At 44.7% G+C, this 26,738-nt stretch overlaps 1 protein-coding gene across 8 annotated transcripts in view; it reads right to left on the reverse strand.

The window, feature by feature from the left end:
* The window catches only part of RBM6 (RNA binding motif protein 6), a 101,947-nt gene that overhangs the window by 25,180 nt on the left and 50,029 nt on the right, over nucleotides 1-26,738 (reverse strand). The gene's annotated exons all lie outside the window — the stretch shown is intronic.

A 26,738-nucleotide genomic window follows, 5' to 3' on the forward strand; every position in this document is an offset into this window, starting at 1 on the left:
ATTTCATATCGAGAGAAAAATGTTTACTTAATCAACACCAACCAGCAGATGTGTGTTAAAGCAGAGGAAACAGTATCTCTGCCCAGTGACAGGAACCCTCACCCACACTTGGAAGTGAACTAGTTGAGGCCACGACTCTGGAAATAGCCCCTGTGGGGTCGTGCTCTGTCCTCAAGGGTCCCTTGTCTCCTCAGACTGGGGTCCAAGTTACACATGGCTTTTCCATGCAGCTGGCCCTCAGTTTCATGCTTGAATTCATACATATCTGTCCAATAATGCTTTACCTCTCTGCTTTTACACCAAGAGTCAAGAAAGATGCACAATAAAATTCTTGTTTAGTCAAAACCGAAAGAAAACTGCCTGCCTCCCTAGGTCCTAGAATCTGGTCTCTGAGAAACTGTTTCCTGGCTCACTGTCAAGGCTGGAGGGAGGTGAAACTAAGCATCTGCTAACATTTATTAAATGCTTACTCAGAGCCAGAAACTGTTAGTTTGCTATTGTACTGAACCCCCTAAATGATCTCATAAATAGCATTATCTCTACTTTATAGATGAGGAAGCATGTCAGAGGCAAGGTCTCCCAGCTAGTGAAAGGCAGAGCCAGGGTCACACCTGGGACCACAGAGAAGGGACCTCCTGCCCCACTCACCTTGGTCAGTAGGTCAGCATTAGGGGGAGGAGCCAGCCCAGAAAGAGAAAGCTCTGCAGGCAGGGAGGGTCAAGGGGATGGCACCCCACCAAGCCCAACCTCAGGATGGGACCTTTCCGCCTAGAGGCAGGGCAGTATATCACAACATTTAAAAACCTGGAGGTCCCTAAATTTGAATCCTGCCTCCACTCCACCTTCGGCAAGGTCCTTAACTTTTTCACTCTTCAGTTTCCTCACCTTTAAAGTAGGGAGGACAGGAACTCCTTCATAAAGTGGTTATGACGATTAAGTAAGTTAACTCGTGACAGGGAACACAGTGAAGGGTCAGTAAGCACATTTTGACCCCTCTGTCACAGACTAGGACTAGCACCAGCAGGCGACACTAGGCAGGGCCAAACAGCTCCTCTCTCCATCTCACTTGCTGGCCAGGTAGTAATACTTCAGAGCTGCTCTCACCACTGAGGGACTACACTGTCCCAGGGAGTGGTCCCTGTGTGAGAACCTGCATCTCTATGACAGTACTTAGTGTTTAGCTGTCAATTGCTGGGCCAAGTCTTAGCATCCAGGCTAAATCTTCCCGGCCTTTAATTATCAGTACCAAGCACAGTACCTGGTACTGAAGAGGACTTATTAAGTGCTTGTGAACAACACACTGAATGGACCAGCTATTCCTGCGAGACTGGCAGGCGCAGTGCCCAGCGGCTCGGGAGGGAGTACTGCCGTCATAGACCCCCTTGTCCACCCAGCCCATAAAACATGTGGCCTTCCACTTGATCACTGAACAGTGCCGCTGGAACTAGTCACTACTGTGACTTACAGTCAACTGCAAATTCTCATTTCACCATTTGGCAGCATCCACAGATTCAGGAATTTCTAAGGCAAGGAGCGCTTTACACTTCTCAGGTTACAGATACACAGTCCAGGGGCTGGGGACGGCCTCCCACTGAAGGCAGAAAAATTCCCCAGCCAGAAGTACTCGTCGGCATGTCAACTGTGAGATTACCTTCACCTCACGTATTACAGAGGCAACGATTTCTCATTCCTCAGGGTCCCTGAGAACGAAGGCACCCCTTTCTTTTCAACCTGCACATGGCTAGACATAAGGCTGCCAGAGACCAATGCTAAAGAGATGAAATGGTTTCAACGTCACTGTTGTCTTAATAAGAATAAAAAGACACAGGAACAACCTGGATGAGAACAATCGGTTCATCTATGATGTCATTCCCCAGCGGCCCCCGTATCCAGGCAGCCCGGGCAGCCCAGGCGCAGGCTTGACATTCCCAACACCCCTTCCTGTCACTGCAGTGCCCTTTCTTCAGACTTCGCAGAGCCAAGACCTGCCCGTGTCTCCAGGGGAAGCAACCTGTGGGGAGCCGGACTAACAAACGGACAGGATGATTTCATCACTTTTTGGTCGTCCACTTTTAATTGTTGATTATCTACCATCTTCACACATTTGACTTTTTAATCATCATTTGAATTATTGGGTAATTTATTAAGCTACTAAAGTAAAGGTACCATGAAGACCACAAGTCTAATTAAGCTAGTGTGGCTTCCTCCTAAAGAGGCGCCATACATTTCAAGGTAAAACCAAGGATACCACATTCTCAGTAGAGTGAGATTAGGTTTACATCAGATTAAAACCTGCTAAAATCCTCCCAAGCCCAAAGCCCTCAGCAGGCAGTTACATACAGGTGTTCCTAAGTTCATCTCAAGGGGTCTGAATGTGAAGCCGCAGAAAGCTCGAGACAACGAGGGGCACAGTGGCCCTTCCTGGGAACCCCCCGGCAGGGACACTGGAGAGGCGCACCCCGGGGTGTGAGGGCTGCTGCCCTAACAGCCCCATTTCCCTTTCCCTTTCCAGCTGCTGCTCCTGCAGACTTCATACCTCCACATTGTGACTGTCATCCTTGAGAAAGACTTGAGTCAGAAAACGGAGACTCTACCCTATGCTCAAGCTGGCTCATGACCAAGGCCAGGGATTCTTAAGGTGCTGAGGAGGTACAAGAGAAAACAGGACAGAACATCTCTGGCCAGGAGCTTTGCATCTTTGTTGAAGATCTCCAACACAAGCATAGTCCCAGTTAAAACTTGTACTGAGAATACGGTTGCTGTGTGATCGAACACAGCATCTCATTAAAGCATGGAGAGAGAGAGGCAGGGAAAAAGTATGTACGCCTTGAGAATACAACTCATACTGAAAAATCAGCACTCCCTCCTCCCAGATTTGTGCTTCTTCCAAACATAGGATGGGAGAATCAGGTTATTGGTGGCTGAGAACTGGTACTGTTGATCACAGTGATCTTTTTTCACAAAGCAATTAGTTTACAAAGGCATTCTTCACAAATGTCATCTCATGCAATCCTCACAAGTAGGGCATATATAGAACTTCCTTCCACATGGGAAAGTATGGCTGAGATACTCGGAGAGGCCTACCAAAGATTACAGAGCTGGTTAGCAACTTGCAGAGGACTAAAGGTCAGGTTCTTTCTTTTTTCCATTGATTTTGAGAGAGAGAGAGAGAGAGAGCAGCAGCTATTGTTAAATTTAGTTGTGCACCCACTGATCAGTTCTCATGTGTGCCTTGGCCAGGGCTTGAACCAGCACCCTCAGGATGAGGCAGCGACCCTGGGATCTCAGACGACACTATATCCACTGTGCTAAAGTCAAGTTTCTTTTCACCATATTGCTTTTTTGTTTTTAAACTTTCAGGGAGTCAGCCAACTCATAATACTTGCCACACCCGAAGTGGCTTCTGATAAAAAGATGCACAAGGTAAAGTCTAAAGAAATTCACAAGCAATGGACACATAGGGAGTTTTTAGAGGAACCACCATAAAGCCCTGCTCCTTGATAGCTTTGCCAATCCCCAAATTGATCTGCTCAAGGCGGTCTTATGTTCTTAAAGCACCCACAATTCCTTTAGGTGCTGTGCCTATGGCAAAGAGGGCTGCTAGTAAGGAACTGCTACCAGGCAGTTCAACATCATGAAAGAAAGAATAAAACAAGAGGAACAAAACAACAGGCTAAAAACATGTGTCATTCTTCTTAACATAAGAGTAGTTTTCATAGAAATCTTTTGCAAAGCAACCAGGTTCATTCTTTTTGGTGCAAGGGTATGTCATATTTCAAACATTTTCTAAAACTCAGCATTCCCAAAGGCCAAATCCAAAATGAGACAAAGAGGAAAGGAGAAGGAAGATGTGGAGAAGCAGAGGCCAGAAATCATGAGGGAAGCACACAGAATGCTCTTGTGACAACTCTAGCTCTACCCACCGACCTCCGCACCCGCTACTTAGACTGGCCTTTCACCCAACAGGATCGGAGCTGCCCCCTGAGCAGCCAGGAGATCAGGTCCTGATGAGATTGCCCCTGGAAACAGAACCTCACTTCAGGGTCCAATTTTTTTTTTATAATTTTTTTATTTTAAGAAACAGCGACAGAGAGAGTCAGAGAGAGGGATCGATAGGGACAGACAGACAGGAATGGAGAGAGATGAGAAGCATCAATCATCAGTTTTTTGTTGCGACACCTTAGTTGCTCATTGATTGCTTTCTCATATGTGCCTTGACCATGGGGCTACAGCAGACCAAGTAGTTGGCTCGAGCCAACAACCTTGGGTCCAAGCTGGTGAGCATTTTTTTTTTTTTTTTTCTCAAACCAGATGAGCCCACACTCAAGCTGCTGGTGACCTCAGGGTCTCGAACCTGGGTCCTCCACATCCCAGTTCGATGCTCTATCCACTGCGCCACCGTCTGGTCAGGCCAGGGTCCAATTTAAGGTTGACGGGCAAGAAGACATTCCCTTCTTGGCTGCTACTTATTTTGAAATATCTTTTCTTGTCCAGATGAAAACACACAGACATTTTCTAAAATCCTCCTTAACATTTTTCAATATCTGACCAGTTTATTTGTCATTTCCTAAGAGGACACAACCAGCATCTTGCTAAAACCTTATTTGTGCTCTTTGAAGCAATATGGCTGGCCTGTTTCACTGAGCCTCACCCACTGGCTCAGAGGGGGCCAAAGTCAGGGTATCAAGATGAACTCTGCTCCAGGAACATAATATACTCTAGACCAGGCCCTGGTCATACAGCGACCTGATTATTTTAAAGGTATCTGGTGCTGTAAATATACTCCACCCACTCTACCACTTGCCAGACTTTTGTGAATTTTTAAAAATATTTTATTTATTGTCCTGGCCAACTGGCTCAGAGGTAGAACCTCGGCCCAGCGTGTGGAAGTCCTGGGTTTGATTCCAGGCCAGGGCACACAGGAGAAGCGCCCATCTGCTTTTCCACCCTTCCCCCTCTCCTTCCTCTCTATCTCTCCCTTCCCTTCCTGCAGCCAAGGCTCCACTGGAGCAAGTTGGCCTGGGCGCTAAGGATGGCTCCATGGCTTCTGCTTCAAGCGCTAGAATGGCTCTAGTGCAACAGAGTGGCACACCAGATGGGCAGAGAATCACCCCCTAGTGGGCACGCCAGATGGATCTCAGTTGGGCACATGCGGGAGTTTGTCTGACTGCCTCCCTGCTTCTAACCTTGGAAAAATTCCAAAAAAACCCCCCAACCAAGCACACAAACACAAAAAAAGATTTTATTTACTAATTTTATTTTATTTTATTTATTTATTTTTCATTTTTCTGAAGCTGGAAACAGGGAGAGACAGTCAGACAGACTCCCGCATGAGCCCGACTGGGATCCACCCGGCACGCCCACCAGGGGCGACGCTCTGCCCACCAGGGGGCGATGCTCTGCCCATCCTGGGTGTCGCCATGTTGCGACCAGAGCCACTCTAGCGCCTGAGGCAGAGGCCACAGAGCCATCCCCAGCGCCCGGGCCATCTTTGCTCCAATGGAGCCTTGGCTGCGGGAGGGGAAGAGAGAGACAGAGAGGAAAGCGCGGCGGAGGGGTGGAGAAGCAAATGGGCGCTTCTCCTGTGTGCCCTGGCCGGGAATCGAACCCAGGTCCTCCGCACGCTAGGCCGACGCTCTACCGCTGAGCCAACCGGCCAGGGCCTACTAATTTTAGAGAGAGGAAAGACAGAAAGAAAGGGGAGAGGGGAGCAGGAAGCATCAACTCGCAGTAGTTGCTTCTCATATGTGCCTTGACCGGGCAAGCCTGGGGTTTTAAACCTGCAACCTTTGCGTTCCAGGTCAACACTTTATCCACTGCGCCACCACAGGTCAGGCCAGTCCTTTGTGTAGGTCAAAGGAAGTGACCAGTTCCTCCAGAAAACGCCTCTTGCCATAATAAAAGAGTATCAGTGATCTGTCTTGAAGATAATCTCATTAACTTAGGTCCAGACTTAGGAAGAACAGACTTGTTTACCCAGGGATCCAGATGATTCTACCATTCTAAGAGTCATATGAGTAAAAAACAAAGACACAAAATATAAACAAACATGTAAATAAATGAGTAAGAAGATAAGTGAATAATCAAAACAGCGAAAGGCTTCTTTCTCCTTTGAAATGTTGAGGATGCACTGCTGACTGAGACTGCCCAGGGAGAGAAGGGCTCAGTCAACTCCTTCACCACAAACACCTTCCAGTAAAGAAATGATGTGCAAGCTCCAGCTAGTAGTACTTAGAATACCCAAACAACTCTGAACCACTCAAGTGCAAATATTTTTGAAACTTGCAGTTTGTTATAACTTTATATGTTTTAGAGCAGTGGAAGTCAACCTGGTCCCTACCACCCACTAGTGGGCGTTCCAGCTTTCATGGTGGGCGGTAGTGGAGCAACCAAAGTATAAATAAAAAGATAGATTTAGCCCTGGCTGGTTGGCTCAGTGGTAGAGCATCGGCCTGGTGTGCAGGAGTCCCAGGTTCGATTTCCAGCCAGGGCACACAGGAGAAGTGCCCATCTGCTTCTCCCCCCCTCCCCCTCTCCTTCCTCTCTGTCTCTCTCTTCCCCTCCCGCAGCCGAGGCTCCATTGAAGCAAAGTTGGCCTGGATGCTGAGGATGACTCCATGGCCTCTGCCTCAGGCGCTAGAATGGCTCTGGTTGCAACAGAGCAACGCCCCAGATGGGCAGAGCATCGCCTCCTGGTGGGCGTGCCGAGTGGATCCCGGTCGGGCGCATGCGGGAGTCTGTCTGATTGCCTCCCCGTTTCCAATGTTTTACAAAGATTTATTCTGCCAAACTTAGCAAAAATCCGACATAAAGTACTTGGTAAGTAATTATTATTATATGCTTTAACTTGCTGTAACTCTGCTTTATAAATTTTATAACGTAAAGTTACTTCCCTACTTTACAAATCACCATTACTGTGTAATCGGTGTGTGGTTAGAAAATGTTACTACTAACAGAGATACAGAAGTGGGTGGTAGGTATAAAAAGGTTGACTATCCCTGTTTTAGAGCAATGTTTCATCCAGTGTTTACAAGGACCTCAGTCCAGTTATGACTTCCCTTGTTAATCAAAACTTTATTTCCCAACAACAATATGACCTAATTCTCAGTGGAAGTAGATTATACTTGAACATATGTTACTGATAATCCTCTGAATTCCCTTCAGAGTTCAGGTTTCTATAACCTCCATTTAATTTAATTTTCTCATTTCTCGGTTGGTTTCAATCACGCCATAATGAAATCAAAGTATTCATAAATTAGAACACAGAAACAAGATACAGCTTGTTCTTTCCTAATGATTTTCGCAGATAACCCTGAAATAGCTGTGGGGTATGCAGGGCAGAGGTTTTCAATTCCAGTTAAAAGAGACGCTCCCTCCATGGCAATTAGGACAGTACCTCTCCTCCATAAAGGCAAGGCAGCCCGTATGACACCCTTTCGTATTTAGAAATGACCACTGTCCTAGCTCACCTGGCTCTCTGCTCCTGGAAAAAGTGACCTCTAAATTCAACACGTACGCACACTTCATTGTCCAGGTCTAAATCAAGTCACTATGGCAGAAGGGAGTTTCTAAAGTCAGTGTGGAAAATCTAAAGCTTCTTAGTTTGCTGTGTTTACTGAATAATGTAAGCAAACCATTTCTCTCATTTCTTTTTCTTTCAGAGCTGATGGCGGGAGGTGGGAGGAACAGCCAAGGGAACTGCAAGGCCCACCAGTCCTAGTGCACCGCACAGGCCACCCTGCTGAGCCCCTCACGGAGCCCGCGGTGTGCTCCCCAGGCCTCCCCCAAAGAACCAGCAGCTCCTCTTTTGGCCTCGCCAGTGAAAAAAGGTTATCTCTATCGGCTCTTTACTTACTACCTCCCACCCAACAACCTTAGCTCTCTTAAAGGCTCTCTATGAACTTCGCTGGCATCAATGTCCTTGCTTAGACATTTCAGAGAACCCTGCTGACATGTTCTCTACAGAAACAGGTCCCTAAAAAGATGAATAAAATATGGAACTACCATACCCCTGAACACACACTGTTCATCCACCATTTCAGGGGGGTAACCACTCACCATTCTTTTCTTCTTAGGCAAAAAGCTATAGACCCAATGCCACTCTGACAGAAGCTACAAGACTAAGAATGGAAGCTTCAAGTCAGGAAAGGTCCACTGGATGGGAGGTTAGGTCCCTAAATTCTCACTTGCAAGTAACACAGAACTATCAAATTTCAACCCCTAATAAAAATAAGTGATGGCATTTCACACTTAAGACGTGCTCAATTTATCATTTTATTTTTTAAAGCTAGTATCTTTTTTTTTTGTATTTTTGTGAAGTTGGAAATGAGGAGGCAGTCAGACAGACTCCCACATGTGCCCGACCGGGACCCCCTGGCACGCCCACCAGGGGGCGATGCTCTGCCCATCTGGGGCATTGCTCCGCTGCAACCAGAGGCATTCTAGCGCCTGAGGCAGAGGCCATAGAGCCATCCTCAGCGCACGGGCCAACTTTGCTCCAATGGAGCCTTGGCTGCAGGAGGGGAAGAGAGAGACAGAGAGGAAGGAGAGGGGGAGGGGTGGAGAAGCAGATGGGCGCTTCTCCTATGTGCCTGGCTAGGAATCGAACCTGGGACTCCTGCACGCCAGGCCGACGCTCTACCACTGAGCCATCTGGCCAGGGCCTAAAGCTAGTATCTTTAAAAAGATTTTATTGGCCTTGGCCAGTTGGCTCACTAACAGAGCATTGGCCTGGTGTGTGGATGTCCCAGGCTCGATTTCTGGTCAGGGCACACAGGAGAAATGACTACCTGCTGCTCCACCCCTCCCCTCCCCTTTCTGCCAACATGGCTCGACTGATTCATGGCTAGAATGATTGGGTGAGTTGGCTCCAGGCGCTGAGCTGAGGATGGCTCATGCCCTCAGGCACTAAAAAGAGCTTGGTTTTAGAGCAATGGAGCAATGCCCCAGATGGGCAGAGCATCTTCCCAGGTGAATTCTGGGCACATGCAGGAGTCTCTCTGTCTCCCTGCTCTCACTTAATTAAAAAAAAATTATTTATTGATTTCAGAGAGAGGCAGGGGGAAAAAGAGAGGGAGAAGCAGTCATACGTGCCTTGATTGGGCAAGCCCAGGTCCCCACACTGGCGACCTCAGCATTCCAGGCCAACAAGTTCTCATCCACCGCATCACCACAGGCCAAGTAGATGTGCTCAATTTAAATTAGTCCATAATGGCCCTGGCCGGTTGGCTCAGTGGTAGAGCGTCGGCCTGGCATGCGGGAGTCCAGGGTTCGATTCCCGGCCAGGGAACACAGGAGAAGCGCCCATCTGCTTCTCCACCTCTACCCCTCTCCTTCCTCTCTGTTTCTCTCTTCCTCTCCCGCAGCCAAGGCTCCACTGGAGCAGTTTGCCCGGGCACTGAGGATGGCTCTGTGGCCTCTGCCTCAGGCGCTAGAATGGCTCTGATTGCGGCTGAGCGAAGTCCCAAGATGGGCAGAGCATCGCCCCCTGGTGGGCATGCCGGGTGGATCCCGGTCAGGCGCATGCAGGAGTCTGTCTGACTGCCTCCCCGTTTCCAGCTTTGGAAAAATACAAAAAAATAAAATAAAAAATAAATAAATAAATTAGTCCATAATAAGGAAGCAACATTTGCTGAGCTACAGTATCATGGCCGCCACTACAGCAGATATGTATAGAGAATGAGGGAATGATCTCAGCACAGGGCAGAAATCTCTGGTAATCCAGGAGTCTGAGAGAAGACAGAGCCAAGAGGTCTCTAACAATACCCCAACTGGAGTCACCGCCAGTGCTACGAAGGCATAGCTCACATCCGTCCAGAAACACTCCTGATCAGACCTCAATGCCCTAGAAATCTAACACAGGTTTATCTCTTGTATGCCTTTAAACACTTTTGAACCATCTGGTGTATTAAAAGGCACCCCTTGCCTAGCCTGTGGTGGGGCAGTGGATAAGGCATCGACCTGGAATGCTGAGGTCACCAGTTTGAAACCCTGGGCTTGCCCAGTCAAGGCACATAAGAGAAGCAATTACTACGAGTTGATGCTTCCTGCTCCTCCCCTTACCCCCACTAAAACCAATAAATAAAATCTTAAGAAAAAATAAAGCACCCTCATATTTGAAGGTTATCAAAGTAACAAAGTGATCACATAATTGAACATTTATCTTCTTTTAAAACTAGGAAAAACATATTTTAAAAAGTGAGAGCCTTCAGCAATGTCAAGAAGGTTTAGAGGTTTGTGTATATAGAACAGACTGCACCTCCAGATTTTCTGTGCTAATTCTAACTCTGTATTCTGTCCTGTGTGTCAGTGCAAATCAATCTGAGGTTCTGGAAGATGGTCAACATCACAGTACAAACTGGCTCTTCTCAAAAAGATTTCGATTCAACATGCTGAGATTATTTCTTCTTGTGCGAAGACTTCTAGATCTTATGGGTTTGACAATGCCTCTCCCTTTTCCCTACCATCTCCTCACTCATCAAAGTCACTAGCCAGAAGAGGATATGTTTTCTTTACGCAACAACAAATATGTTCTCTTGGCTGACGAGGCATGGGAGGGTTTAGCAGTGCTCTCACCAAAATTGTTTTACAGCATGAGGACAAGAAACAAGTACACTTTTTTTCCCCCCTTTTTTTTTTTCTTTCTTTTTTCCGAAGCTGGAAATGGGGAAGCAGTCAGACAGACTCCCGCATGTGCCCGACCGGGATCCACCCGGCATGCCCACCAGGGGGCGATGCTCTGCCCATCTTGGGGCATCGCTCTGCCGTAATCAGAGCCATTCCAGCGCCTGAGGCAGAGGCCACAGAGCCATCCCCAGCACCCAGGGCCATCCTTGCTCCAATGGAGCCTCGCTGCGGGAGGGGAAGAGAAAGACAGAGAGGAAGGAGAGGGGGAGGGGTGGAGAGGGGGAGGGGTGGAGAAGCAGATGGGTACTTCTCCTGTGTGCCCTGGCCCGGAATCGAACCCGGGACTCCTGCACGCCGGGCCGACGCTCTACCGCTGAGCCAACCGGCCTGTATTTTTTTGAAGTTGGAAACGGGGAGGCAGTCAGACAGACTACTGCATGCGCCCGACCGGGATCCACCTGGCACGCCCACCAGGGGGCAATGCTCTGCCCATTTGGGGCATTGCTCTATTGCAACCAGGGCCATTCTAGCACCTGAGGCAGAGGCCATGGAGCCATCCTCAGCGCCCAAGCCAACCTTGCTCCAATGGAGCCCTGGCTGCGGGAGGGGAAGAGAGAGACAGAGAGGAAGGAGAGGGGGAGGGGTGGAGCAGATGGGTGCTTCTCCTGTGTGCCCTGGCCAGAAATCGAACCCGGGACTCCTGCATGCCAGGCCGACGCTCTACCACTGAGCCAACCGGCCAGAGCTTACAAGTACACTTTTAAACAAATAAAAAGCATATATCTCTACCTGAAATTCTTATCAGGAAACATACAGAATGGGAAGAGTTCTTTTTTTTATTGATTGACTTTAGAGAGAGAGAAGAGGGAGAAGAGATAGAAGGAGAGGGATAAAGAGAGAGAGAAAGCAAGAGCAACATGGGTTTGTTGTTCCAATGATTTATGCATTCACTGGTTGATTTTTGTATGTGCCCTGACCTGGGATTGACCTACAACCTTGGCAGATCAGGATGACGTTCTTACCAAATGAGCTACCTGGTCAGGGCCGAAAGAGTTCTTTAATATTGCTGTAGGTGAAGAGAGACAAAAGGAGCGAGATAGTTTATACAGAGGTCTTGAGAGTTCACTAGTAGTTCAGATATAAAGTTCACTGTGAGCTGCATATATAGTGGACAAAGCTGGATGTGAACCAGAGAGGTGAAAATGACAAACCACACTAAGAAACGTGACAGGGCCCTGGCTGGACGGCTCAGCTGGTAAAGCATCACCCCGAAGCACAGAGGTTGCGGGTTTGATCCCCAGTCAGGGCACATACAGGAACAGATCGATGTTCCTCTCCCCCGGCCTCCCCATCTTCATCTCTCACTAAAAACCAATGAATTAAAAAAAAAAGTGAGAGAGCCCAGAAATAAGTAAGATCAAGATATATTCTTCTCCTTGCTAAGATAAGCCTGGCAGAAATGCTGGTGCTTTCAGACAGGAGGCGTTCTACTTCTGTTCTCTATAAATCTTCTATGTTTATATACAATAAGATTTAGAACAACTCATGCAGAAAAACTGCATCCAAAGCGGCCCATGTAAAACATGGTCTTCACCATTCTCTAACTTTTCCAGCTTTTGAATCTGAATCTATTGCATTGTACTTGAACTTCAGACACTGACACCAATGCTGGTCTGCCCCACAGCACGTGCTTGAGCTACTAGTCATCAGTCCACGTGTCATTTAAAAAATATAAAAACAGAAGTATTCATTTTTATTAGTAGTAGTATAGTTTGGAGAAATAAACTCTATAACCTAAAAGAACTTGGAATCTGGTTCCTTTTTTTATTTTATTTTATTTATTCATTTTTAGAGAGGAGAGAGAGGGAGAGAGAGAGACAGAGAGAGAGAGAGAGAGAGAGAGAGAGGAGAGAGAGACAGAGAGAGAGAAGGGGGGAGGAGCTGGAAGCATCAACTCCCATATGTGCCTTGACCAGGCAAGCCCAGGGTTTCGAACCCACGACCTTTATCCACTGCGCCACCACAGGTCAGGCTGGAATCTGGTTCTTAATTTGGAAAAGTAAGAGACTCCTTCTGAGTAGTCTTCCAATGTCTATTGGCTTCTCTTTCCTTGGAAGCAAACCCGAACTGAACTGGGTAAATGGCTGCCTGGAATAAAGGATTTTTCCAGCCCTCCCTGCAGTTAAGTGTGGCTACGATTAAATTTTCTTTTTTTCTTTTTTTTTTTTTTTTTGTATTTTTCTGAAGCTGGAAATGGGGAGAGACAGTCAGACAGACTCCCGCATGCGCCTGACCGGGATTCACCCGGCACGCCCACCAGGGGCAACGCTCTGCCCACCAGGGGGCGATGCTCTGCCCCTCCGGGGCGTCGCTCTGCCGTGACCAGAGCCACTCTAGCGCCTGGGGCAGAGGCCAAGGAGCCATCCCCAGCGCCCAGGCCATCCTTGCTCCAATGGAGCCCTGGCTGTGGGAGGGGAAGAGAGAGACAGAGAGGAAGGGGGGGGGGGTGGAGAAGCAAATGGACGCCTCTCCTATGTGCCCTGCCGGGAATCGAACCTTGGTCCCCCGCGCGCCAGGCCGATGCTCTACCGCTGAGCCAACCGGCCAGGGCTTTCTTCTTTTTTTTTTCTTTTTCTTTTCTTTTTTTTTTTTAAAGATATTTAGCTGATTTTACAGAGAGCTGAGGGTGGGGGTGGAGTGAGAAGTATCAACTCATAGTTGCCTCACTTTCGTTGGAATGAACCCAAGGTTTTGAACTGGTGCCCTTAGCAGTCCAGGTCAACGTTTTATCCACTGTGCCATCACAGGTCAAGCAAAAACCCCTGAATGGGGGAATTTTATGATATGTGAATTATACTTCAATTAAAACAAAGAAAACAAAACAAAGCAACAACAACCAAAAAACTCTCATGGCTGGAAGGCTATAGCCAGAAGACAAAGAAATTCAGTTACTTCATCCTTCCCTCTGCCGAATCCTGGCCACATACCCTGCCCCTGCATCACAGCCTCGCAGTGAGCTCTCTGCCTCCAGCCTGTTCCCACGCAGACTACCGCCACCCTCATCCACCTTATCAACCCCAATTCTTGCCCAAAGCTTTGGTTCCTGGTGACCAGAAATAACTGAAAATTAGAAGACACTAACTAGAAGGGAACATCCATTTTCCCAACAAAAAGATGGCTGAAAAGCAGACTGACAGACTTTGAATGAATAAACTTTTAGGGATATGAATGAAATTACATTCTAAGACCCCCCAGTGGATGCCTGAAGCTGTGGATAGTACAAACCCTATATATATATATATTTATTTTTCCTATATATACATACCTACAAAAAAGTTTAATTTATAAATTAGACACAGTAAGAGATTAACAATGACTAATAAGAAAATGGATTTTAACAATATATTGTAATAGTTACATGAATGTCACATTATTATGTAAAATAAGGGTTACAGAAACACAAAAACTTCATACCATATCAGTTGATCTGATAATTGAGATAACTACTAAGTGACAGGAAGGGGGGGTAGCACATACAGTGTGGAGATGCTGAACAGAGGGATGACTCACATCCCAGGTAGGAGAGAGCAGGGTAGCATGAGATCTCATCACATTACTGAAAAGTACCAAGTTTAAAACTTATGAATTATTTATTTCTGGTATTTGTCATTTCATATTTTCAGACCATGAGTTACTGAAATTAGTGAAAGTGAAATCACAGATATAAGGGGGATCGACAGCTATTGAATGAATGCATCTAGGCAGTAAGCAATGAAAGTTTAAAAACTACAAGGTGACAGACTGAAGACACGTAAAATCCAACAAGGCCATTCACGGATATATACATACAAGAGAAATAACAACTCTGAAACAGCCTCAAATGGAAAAAACCCTGACATTTCCTTTAGCAGAACTAGTGTACATATTGATAGCATAACATTGTGATACATATATTCCTATAAGGAAGATCACGCAACAATGAATGAACACATTTTAGTTATACACTAGATGAATTTAAAAAATAATACTAAGCATAAAAGTCAGATAGAAAAATGCATCCTGTGTGATTCCATATACATAAGACTCAAGAGCAGGTCAAAGGACTCCACAGTTTAAAATCAGGACAGTGACTACGTCTAGGAAGGGTGGAAAGGATAAAACCAAGAGAAACCGGAGGGACTTCTGCATATGAAACAGCATTCTATTTATGACCCTGGGTGGTGGTGGAGCCCTCATGAATATTAGTGTCCTAACAGACAACTGAGAGATGATCTTTTTCTCTACCATGTGAGGATACAGCAAGAAGGCAGCCTTCTGCAAACCAAGGAGAGGATCCTCAGACAGAAACCAATTGGCTAGTACCTTGGTCTTGGACTTTCCAACCTACAGAACTGTAAGAAATAAATGTCTACTTTTTTTTTTTTACAGAGACAGAGAGAGAGTCAGAGCGAGGGATAGACAGGGACAGACAGACAGGAATGAAGAGATGAGAAGCATCAATCATCAGTTTTTCGTTGCACATTGCAACACCTTAGTTGTTCATTGATTGCCCTCTCATATGTGCCTTGACCGCGTGCCTTCAGCAGACCGAGTGCCTTCAGCAGACCGAGTAACCCCTTGCTCAAGCCAGTGACCTTGGGTCCAAGCTGGTGAGCTTTTGCTCAAATCAGATGAGCCCGTGCTCAAGCTGGCAACCTCGGAGTCTCGAACCTGAGTCCTCAGCATCCCAGTCCGACACTGTATCCACTGCGCCACCGCCTGGTCAGGCAAATGTTTAAGCTACCCATTCTATGGTATAATATTTTATTATAGCAACCCAAGCTAAGACAACAGGTATATACAATTGTTGGTAATTCATTAAACATTACATTACGATGTATTCTTTTCTGTATGTATGCAATAGTTCCCCCTAAAAAGGGGGGGAGGAATAATGCTAAGGTCAATGGTTTGAAATCCCAGGTCTGCCAAGTCAAGGCACATACAAGAAGCAACTACTACGAGTGATGTTTCCTGATCCTCACCTCCCTTCCCTCTCCCTCCTCTCTCTCTAAAAATCAATAAAAATCTTTTTAAAAATACACAAAATAAGCCTGACCAGGCAGTGGTGCAATACATAGAGCATCGGCGTGGGACCCAGGTTCAAAAACTCAAGGTCGCCAGCTTGAGCATGGGCTCATCCATTGTAAGCACCGGCTCACCAGCTTGAGCATGGGGGTCACCAGCTTGAAACCTAAGGTTGCTGACTTGAGCCCAAGGTCACTGGCTTTAGCAAGGGGTCACTGGCTCGGGCTGGAGTCCACTCAACCCACCCGTCAAGGCATATATGATAAATCAATCAATGAACAACTAAGGGGCCTCAAGTATAAGGCCCTCTCATCTCTCCCTTTCTGTCTGTCTCTCTCTTGCTAAAAATAAAATAAAAAAGAGATTCTCTCTTTTCTGAGGGATAAATTCTTGGGAAACCCACCTCATATTCAGGTAATATACCTGTTTTTCCCCAGTGATTTGAGAGAGAGAGAGAGAGAGAGAGAGAGAGAGAAGAATCAACTCGTTGTTCCACTTAGTTGTTCCATTTAGTTGTACACTCATCGACTGCTTCTCGTACATGCCCTGACCAGGGATTGAACCCACATTCTTGGCACTGGGACACCACTTTATCCACTGAACCACCTGGCCAGCACCTAATATACTTATTTTCAATATTTCAAAAAGTTTAACAGAGCTTTGGCTCAGTGGTAGAGCGTCGGCCTGGCGTGCAGGAGTCCTGGATTCGATTCCCAGCCAGGGCACACAGGAGAAGCGCCCATCTGCTTCTCCACCCCTCCCCCTCTCCTTCCTCTCTGTCTCTCTCTTCCCCTCCCACAGCCAAGGCTCCACTGGAGCAAAGTTGGCCCGGGCACTGAGGATGGCTCCATAGCCTCTGCCTCAGGCGCTAGAATGGCTCTGGTTGCAACAGAGTGATGCCTCAGATGGAAAGAGCATTCCCCCCCCTCCCCCCCGCGTGGGCGTGCCGGGTGGATCCCGGTTGGGCGCATGTGGGAGTCTGTCTGACTGCCTCTCCGTTTCCAACTTTGGAAAAAAAAAGTTTAACAGATATTCCATAGTATCTACCTTAAGACTAGACAGGGTAGCTAAGATGTCCTGTTTTTATTTCACTTATAGCTGAATATATATCAAGAACCAAAAATTTATAAAAGAAACACAAATAACTAGTAGTCAAATGTAAAAAATGTTCTACCTCACTAACCTAAGATAAAAATATTAAATCATTGCCTTCTTTGCTACACCAGCAAGTTGTTTCTGAATACTATGAAATATTTAAATACACAAGAAGTTAGAGAGTTCAGTAACAAACACCCATGTACCACCCAGTACAAGCATTCTGTTATTAACACCTGGCACTGGATGGGTTGCAGGGAAAACAGGTACTCTCAAACACCAGTGCTAAAAGAATAAGTCAAAAAATTTCTGGATGGCAATTTGACTACATTTATGAAGCCATAAAATGATTACCACTTAATCTGGCAAGTTTATATGAAGGAATTAACTTAAAGCAGTAATTAGGGATATCTACAAGGATATTCATCACAGCACTGTTATTTAAAAAAAATTTAAATTTATTTATTTATTTTAGCAAGAGAAGAAGGTAGAGAGAGAGAGAGAGAGACAGAGACAGAGACAGAGAGAGAAAGGAACATAGATCTGCTCCTGTATGTGTCTTGATCAGCGATCGAACTGGCAACCTCTGCACTTCAGGATGATGCTCTAAGCAACCGAGTTATTTGGCCAGGGCCACAGCATTGTTTAATAAAGGAAAAAAGCCTCTGAATGTCAAATAAAGAACTAGTTAAATCATGGTAAAATATACTATGGAGCATTACAAATAGCTAAGAAACAACAAAATATGAATTACTAATATAAAAAATGAAACAGGGGCCATCACTACTGATTTTATGAACATTAAAAAGATAAAAATAGACGTTGGTGGTTGGGTCAGCGGTAGAGTGTCGGCCGGGCATATGGAAGTCCCGGGTTGGATTCCTGGACACACAGAATAAGTGTCCATCTGCTTCTCCACCCTTCCTCCTCTCCTTTTCTCTATCTCCCTCTTCCCCTTCTGCAGCCAAGGCTCCACTGGAGCAAAGTTGGCCTGGGTTCACTGAGGATGGCTCCATAGCCTCCACCTCAGGCACTAGAATGGATCCAGCCGCAATGGAGCGACACCCCAGATGGGCAGAGCATCGTCCCCTAGCGGGCATGCCAGGTGGATCCAGGTGGGGCACATGGCAGGAGTCTGTCTGCCTCCCTGCTTCTAATTTTGGAAAAATACAATCAATCAATCAATAAGATAAGAATATTAAGAACAAGTCTGTGCCCACAAATTTGATAGCCTAGATAAAAAGAATCAATTCCTAGAAAAACAATTCTGCCAAAACTCACACAAGAAGAATAAGAGAATCTGGAGAGGCCTGCATCTATTTTAAAAATTGGGTCCATAATTAATAATCCTCCAAAACTAAAAGCAACAGGCCCAGTTTGGTGTACCAATTATGCCAACAAAACAATTAATGAAAAATTATACTAATTTTCTACAATCTCTTCCAGAAGATAGAAGTAGACGGATCCATTCCTAACTTATTCTATGAGGCCAGCATCACCCTAATACTAAAACCACATAGACATTACAAGAAAAGAAAAAAACCAGTATCTACTATAAACATAGATGTAAAAATCTTTAATAAGATATTAGCAAATGGAATATAACAATATATTAAAAGAAAAAGGATAAACCATAACCAACTGAGACTTATTCCAAGTATGCAAGGATGGTTCAACTTTCAAAAATCAATCAATTTAATCCATCATATCAATAGGCTAAAGAAAAAACACCATATGATCATACCAATAGATGCAAAAAAAGAAGCATTTGACAAATCCAACACCCATTCAGCAAATTAGGAACAGCTAGGAACCTTCCCAATTAGATAAAGAACATCAGGGGGAAAACCCTACAGCTGGCAAATAAACATATTAAAAGATTCTCCACATCATATGTCATCAGCAAAGTGCAAATTAAAATGAGATACCACTACACTCCTATCAGAATGGCCAAAATCCTAAACACTGATAACAAGAAATGCTACTGAGGATATGGGCCAACACGAACTCCCCATTCATTGTTGGTGGGAATGCTAAGTGGTATAGCCACTTTGGAAGACAGTTTGGCACTTTCTTACAAAACTAAACATACTCGAGAACCATACAAGAAGTTTACCTGGCCTGACCTGTGGTGGCGCAGTGGATAAAGCGTTGACCTGGAAATGCTGAGGTCGCAGGTTCGAAACCCTGGGCTTGCCTGGTCAAGGCACATATTAGAGTTGATGCTTCCTGCTCCTCCCCCTTCTCTCTCTCTCTGTCTCTCTCTCTCTCCCTCTCTCCTTTCTAAAAATGAATAAATAAAATTTTAAAAAAAACCAAAAAACTAAACATACTCTTACCATGCAATCCAACAATCCTGCTCCTTGGTATTTACCCAAAGAAGTTGAAAACTTATGTCCTGACAAAAAAACACATAGATGTATTTTATGGCAGCTTTATTCATAACTGCCAAAATGTGGAAGCAACCAAGATGTCCTTCAGTAGATGAATGGATAAGTAAACTGTGGTCCATTCAGACAATGGAATATTATTCAGAGCTTAAAAGAAAGAGAGAATGGGGGGGAGGGGAAGCTACCTGGCTGTGAAAAGACATGGGGAAACATAAATGTATTTTACTAACAAAAAGAAGCCAATCACTTTTTTTTTTTTTACAGGGACAGAGAGAGAGTCAGAGAGAGGGATAGATAGGGACAGACAGACAGGAACAGAGAGAGATGAGAAGCATCAATCATCAGTTTTTCGTTGAGACACCTAAGTTGTTCATTGATTGCTTTCTCATATGTGCCTTGACCACAGGCCTCCAGCAGACCGAGTAACCCCTTGCTCGAGCCAGCGACCTTGGGTCCAAGCTGGTGAGCTTTTTGCTCAAGCCAGATGAGCCCACGCTCAAACTGGCGACCTCAGGGTCTCAAACCTGGCTCCTCCCACATTCCAGTCCGACGCTCTATCCCCTGCGCCACCACCTGGTCAGGCAAGAAGCCAATCACTATTAAATGCATAGTACTATGTGACAGAAGTCAATCTGAAAAGACTACATACTGTATGATTCCAACTATATGACATTCTGGAACAAACTATGGAAAGAGTAAAAAACTCAGTGGTTGCTAGGGGTATGGGGGGAGGGAAGGATGAACAGGTAGAGCACAGAGGATGTTAGAGCAGTGAAACTACTCTGTATGACACCACAATCCCACTATACATTACATGTCATTAGAAATTTCTCCAAACCTGCCTGACCAGGCGGTTGTGTAGTGGATAGTGTCGGAATGGGATGTGATGTGGAGGACCCAAGTTCGAAACCCCGAGGTCACTGGCTTGAGTGCGGGCTCATCCGGCTGGAATGTGTGGTTGCTGGCTTGAGTGTGGGATCATAGACATAACCCCATGGTTGCTGGCTTGAGCCCAAAGTTGCTGGCTTGAAACCCAAGGTCGCTGGCTTGAGCCCAAGGTCTCTGGCTTGAGCAAGAGGTCACTTGCTCTGCTGTAGCCAACCGGTCAAGGCACATATGAGAAAGCAATCAATGAATAACTAAGGTGCTGCAACAAAGAACTGATGCTTCTCATCTCTCTTCTTCGTGTCTGTCCCTATCTGTCCCTCTTTCTTGCTAAAAACAAACAACAATAAAAAACCCAGCAATGAAGAGATTACTAGAGATGTCAACTTCTTTTAACCCGTGTTTTCCTTCTTTTCCATAATAGAATGAATACCAATCCAGTTTTTCACAGGGATATGAATGAACAATTCTGACACTACTTTAGCCATATTCTAGGAGAAAATAAGTAAGTATACTGTGGAAAATAAAAGCTAGGATTTTTCACTGTTAGCAAAAGAAGTTACAGATAAGGAATGGGATAAAGCTAGAATGAACTCTGTGACATTAGACTGAAATAGGAGTTATCATGTAATCATGGTTTTATACATACAAACACACACAGATATGCATGTTTGTATATACCATATATTTTTAGTTTTGCTCACTAAATAAAATAAGAAGGGATAGCTTTTCCCTACAGTAGACTTCTAATAAATAGAACAGAAATGATGGAAGTAGAAAATTATCATTAGACAAACCCCAGGGTAATAATTCTCATACACAGAACCATCAATGGATGCTAAAATTAAGTGAAAAGAAGATGCTATAATCTCAGAATATGTCCCCACAAGATACTTATTAATTATAATTAATTATACCTAAAATAATAGTTTTACAATGGCGAACCCTGACAAACACCACCTTAACCAAGTGGTCTTCTAAGCTAACATCATTAGTAATGGAACAAAACTACATGCTACCTGATGATGTATCTATCAGGAAAGACACCACATCACTCCCAGGGCAAGCTGAGCCACCTTCTCTTTGACTAACTTCATCACTTGTCTCCTTGTATCATGGTTTCTCAACCTTGGCACTACTGACATTTAGGGACAGATAATTTTTCATTATGGGGACTGTCCTGTGCATTGTAGGATGCTTAGCATCATCCCTGGCTTCTATCCACTGTGCCAGTAGGGACAACCAAACATGTCTCTGGACATTGATAAATGTCCAATGGTTGGGGAGGGGGGGAGAGGATGTCAAACTGCCTCCCTTCTTCCTCCACCCACTGTTAAGAACCACTGTCTTACAAAAAAAAATATCAGGCCAGTGGCGTCTGTTCCCCTTTCTCCTGGCTGCTACTGGTCTAGTGCTGATTAGCACATAGTCTCTCTTTGTGTATCAGGCATCCAAATGCCAGCTCTCTCAGGGGGGAACACATTTGTTGGTTTTTTGAAAAGCTAGACTAAAACCTCACAGTGCCCAGGAGTAGAAGGTTTCATTCTGGCCCTATTTCCCACTCTCCAACCCCAACCTCAGCCCCTGCCTAGCAGGGACCCTCTTGGAAGCACTGACAAGATAGCTTACGTTCCAATCACCTCCCAAAACATCCTCTCAACCCACCAGAAGAGCACCTCCAACTACCAACACAGGGTGTGGTGGGAGGACAAGTTAAATGATGCCTCTTTTCAAGAGAAGGGATCATTGCTATTCAAAAATCTCTACATTCAAATGCAGTAAAAAGTTAACATCTGGGGAATCCGAGTGCAAAGCACACAGGAATTCTTTGTACTATGTGCAACTTCACTTTAATAAAGTCTAATACCATTAAAGAAACCAGATCCCCAAACAGGACTCGAATTAGAGTAATGAAGATGTCTTAAAGCTGGATTATAATGGTGGTTGTACAACTTGGTAAATTTACTAAAAATCTTTGAGTTATACACTTAAAATAGATGAACTTTATATAAATAATAAATTATCACATCTTTTTTCCTTTAAAAAAAAAAAAAGGCCTGACCAGTGCTGGCACAATGGATAGAGCATCAACCTGGGACACCAAGGTCCCAGGTTTGAAACCCTGAGGTCGCCAGCTTGAGCGTGGGATCATAGACATGACCCCATGGTCGCTGGCTTGAAGCCCAAAGGTCACTGGCTTGAGAAAGGGATCATGGCTCAGCTGGAGCCCCCTGGTCAAGGCACAAATGAGAGAATAAGAAGCAATCAATGAACAACTAAGGTGCCGCAACTACGAGTTGATGCTTCTCATCTCTCTCCCCTCCTATCTCTCTCTCTCTCTCTCTCTCCTTCAAAGAAAAGAAAAGAGAAAAAAGAGACAGAACCCCCATGTTCCCTTGTAGTAGAGGTCAGACATGACAACAGTGTCAGTGCTGCTAGAAAGAAGCTTCCAAGAAAGAGATACAGGGAGGGAACCTACCCTGCATTAAGTCAATGGTCAACAATTCCAGGAAACCAGGAAAGCGCCACACTGGTATTTACAAACCATCTGGTTACAGGAATATTGCCTTTAAAAAATAGCCCAAGGACTTCTTAAATGGCATTTTTATCCTAAATCTACTTCAAAATAGACCTTTCCTTTATTTTTATTTATTTTATTTTATTTTTTACAAGAGACAGAGAGGGACAGACAGACAGGAGGGGAGAGAGAGGAGAAACATCAATTCTTCATTGCAGCACCTTAGTTGTTCACTGATTGCTTTCTCATATGTGCCTTGACCAGGGGCTCCAAATGAGCCAGTGACCCCGTGCTCAAGCTAGTGACCTTTGGGCTCAAGTCAGTGATCATGGGGTCATGTCTATGATCCCACGCTCAAGCCGGCAACCCTGAGCTCAAGCCAGTGACCTCAGGGTTTCAAACCTGGGTCCTCTGCGTCCCAGGCCGACACTATTCACCGTGCCACTGCCTGGTAAGGCCTTTCTTTTATTTTTTAACTATGTGGATACTAATGCAGAAAGCTCACTCAACTATACTAGCTACTGTGCATGAGGCATGTGGCCACTTCAAATGTGACTTGTCACCAACCTCATCTATCACCTTTCAGAAGTTTAGCTTATATGTTCTTCTGCAGTAAGTAAACACCATAGCAAAGAAATATACATCTTGAGATAAAAAATTTTTAATCTCTAGGTTCCAGACAAATCGATAGAACACTTTTTCTTTCTTTTCTTTTTGTAACTAAATCTTGTGTTTTATTTTAGATCTGGACAGGACTCATTTCCAATGGGCTGGGACCCTGAACTAATTTCCATGCTAGGATTAAATACTTAAAAAACAAACAAACTGAAAAATAGTTCACATATTATAAAATTCACTTTTTTAGAGTACTTTACACAATTATGTGGGTTTTAATATATTCACAAGGTTGCTGATTCACCATCATCCCTATCTAATTCTAAAATATCTTCATCATCCCAAAAAGACGATCCCATAACAGTCACTTTCCCTCCTGCTCTCCCCCGCCCCTAAGTGCCTGGTAACTAATAATCTACTTTCTGTGATAGACTTCTTTTGCTCCTAGATATATTCCTCTGAAAAAAGCATTTATACAGATTGAACATAAATTTCACATGACCACAGATTTTGGTAAAATATCCACCATTAGTATACAACATTAGCATTTCTATTCTCACCATGTGAAATCAAAAATAATTACTAATCCAGGTAAGCTTACTCATGATTATCAAAGGCACACCATCAATATAATTAATAAGAAACATACACAGCCTGACCAGGCGGTGGCACAGTGGATAGACCGTCGGACTGGGATGCGAAGGACCCAGGTTCGAGACCCCGAGGTCGCCAGCTTGGCGCGGGCTCATCTGGCTTGAGCAAAAAGCTCACCAGCTTGGACCCAAGGTCGCTGGCTCGAGCAAGGAGTTACTCGGTCTGCTGAAGGCCCGCGGTCAAGGCACATATGAGAAAGCAAATAATGAACAACTAAGGTGTCGCAACGAAAAACTGATAATTGATGCTTCTCATCTCTCTCTGTTCCTGTCTGTCTGTCCCTATCTATCCCTCTCTCTAACTCTCTCTCTGTCCCTATAAAAAAAAAAAAGAAACATGTACATATTATAGATACATTTTATTCTGTGTAATACACATCTAGCTCATATATAAATAAACTAGAGGGTACAATAACAACACCTGAACCCTTGGCCCTGTGAAGAATGAGACACTTTACCATATTATAACCTAAAAGTTCAACTCGGAGAAGAGGTCTAACAATATCCAATGCCACCTGTGGCCTAAGAAAATTCTGTGATAGGTCCTTCGCCCTCACATGCCTGTATTCCTCAGATGCTGTCAGGACAGGCTAGCCAGCCTCCTTACCTTTCCATCCAGACATCCCAGTGTCACGGAAGAGGCAGCGGGCAATAGCACCACGTGACCACTGCCAAAGGCCCTGCTGCCCCCCAAGAAGTGCTACTGCTTTTCAGGCCTCTCTGATTCCCAAGAGGCAGTGAAGCAGCCAGGAAAGGGAGGACAACCAAGTGGAGTCCACTGTTCTGGAATCGCTTTCACTGTTGACACGCACCCCTTGCTAGCCGTTGTATGAAGCACACCAAATACTATCCATTAGGTACACTAATTTCACAACTACTCTGAGGCAGGTACAATGGTTATCCCTCCATTTTACAGACAAGGAAGCAGATTCAGAAGTTACAAAAAGGCTACGAAGTGATGAAGTAGAATTCTAAACCTTTCTGTAATCCTAACCCTGTATTGTCTGGAAGTGTACGAAGTCATAAATCAAAGTTATAATCAAGATCACAAACTGAACTGTGTCTTTGTATAACCCCTGGGCTAGTTAATTAGAATTATACATACTCTGTTTCTTCAATAACTATCTATAATCAAGTTCCAAAAGGCCACAAAGACTGAAAATTAGCACTCTATACAATCCTATTTTTATAAAAAGGCATGCATTACCTAAAAATACAAGTTGAAAGAAGTATGACATCAAAGGTCAAGGTTAAACTATATAGACACATTTCCAATCTAGAAGAAATTAAGAACTAAATCATTTCAACCCACAGAAATGAACCGCAACAGGTATGTCAAAAATAATTATAAACAGTATTACGGGGACACATTGGAAGTTCCTATAACACTGCCAAATGACGTGTTGGTTTTTCAAATTCAAGAAAATTAAACTGAATCCAGCTTAAAGCACCTCTTATAACCACAGGATAGAGTCTGAGATATGGCAAAGCCAGGGTACACCTGTCAGACTGAGGGTTTTGAAGCCACAGGCTAGATTTCCAGAGTGCTCTGACCATACTCCATGCCTGTGTCTGATGCCTCTCCTCTCTTTCTCTTGAGAGAATTTACGATTTGAAGGCTAAGGCAGGAGACACTCCTAGAGAGGCCCCGGTATCAGTCCCAGTCAGCAGGCTAAACAAGAAGTACTGTGGACAGAAATACATATACTCCTGGATAATACCTCATCCTTTTTTAGTCATATACTCCAGGAAGCCGAGCCAGACTGGAGCTGCTGTTCATTTAAGACTATCTTACAGGTATTTAACTCACTGACTCTGGAGTCTAGAAGAATGAGCACACCGAGACACAGAGACATGAAGCAGTGTGCCCAGGTTCCACAGTAGAAGGTGATAGAGCTGGGATATAGCTATAGCCCCAGGCAGTGTGCCTCCAGAGTCCTTATTTAATTACAGTACTCTGCCTCATGCCTGGTCACGACTGGGCTACTGTATAGATAACCAGACTGCAAAATCAAATCACCAATCCTTCCAATTTTTTTGTTGTTCTTTAATTTTTTTTATTTACTTATTCATTTTAGAGAGGAGAGGGAGAGACAGAGAGGAGAGACAGAGAGAGAGAAAGGGGGAGGAGCTGGAAGCATCAACTCCCATATGTGCCTTGACCAGGCAAGCCCAGGGTTTCAAACCGGCGACCTCAGCATTTCCAGGTCGTCGATGCTTTATCCACTGCGCCACCACAGGTCAGACCCTTCCAATTGTTTTTAATTCTCCTGAATATCCCAACTCTCTAAAGAGCAAGAATCTTCAATAACTGTTAATTACCAATTTTAGAATGCACCCCCCCCATACCTACGCCACCGGGGGCAATCAGGAGAAGGTACTGAGACTGAAAATTCCAGGAAGAATGACATGACTCTCTTTAGGGAAGTAGTTTTGAGGTGAGGGTTTAGGCAACTTTGTAGGAATTTCTAAAGATTTTGTTGTTCTTGTTACTTGGAATGCAGTTAAATACTGAAGTGTTTCATGCAGTGTTGCTACAAACTTGAGTGAGATTTTAACAGTGGGTCTTTACCCATTTTTCCACCATGGCCTCACAGAAAATCAGTCAACAAACCTCTATCAAGGGGATAAGGCCCTAACCCAGTCATTTATTCTCTGAGGACATAGCAGTATTTATACTGCTAACAATAGTCTTCCCAGACCCCCAAGCAAGCTTTCCTTAGTGATCTCATTTGTATCACAACGACAGATCCCACCTAAGATGTGGCTTCCTTCACATACATACCATCAGACAACTTGGCCATCCTGGTATCCCCAAGAACTCAAACCTTCTTAACTTTGTTGACACAAAGACGCTATTTCATAAAATTTCATGTACTCTATAGCCTTTAT

Source organism: Saccopteryx leptura, chromosome 10, assembly GCF_036850995.1.
Source record: "Saccopteryx leptura isolate mSacLep1 chromosome 10, mSacLep1_pri_phased_curated, whole genome shotgun sequence".
In the NCBI taxonomy this organism is placed as follows: Eukaryota; Metazoa; Chordata; class Mammalia; order Chiroptera; family Emballonuridae; genus Saccopteryx; species Saccopteryx leptura.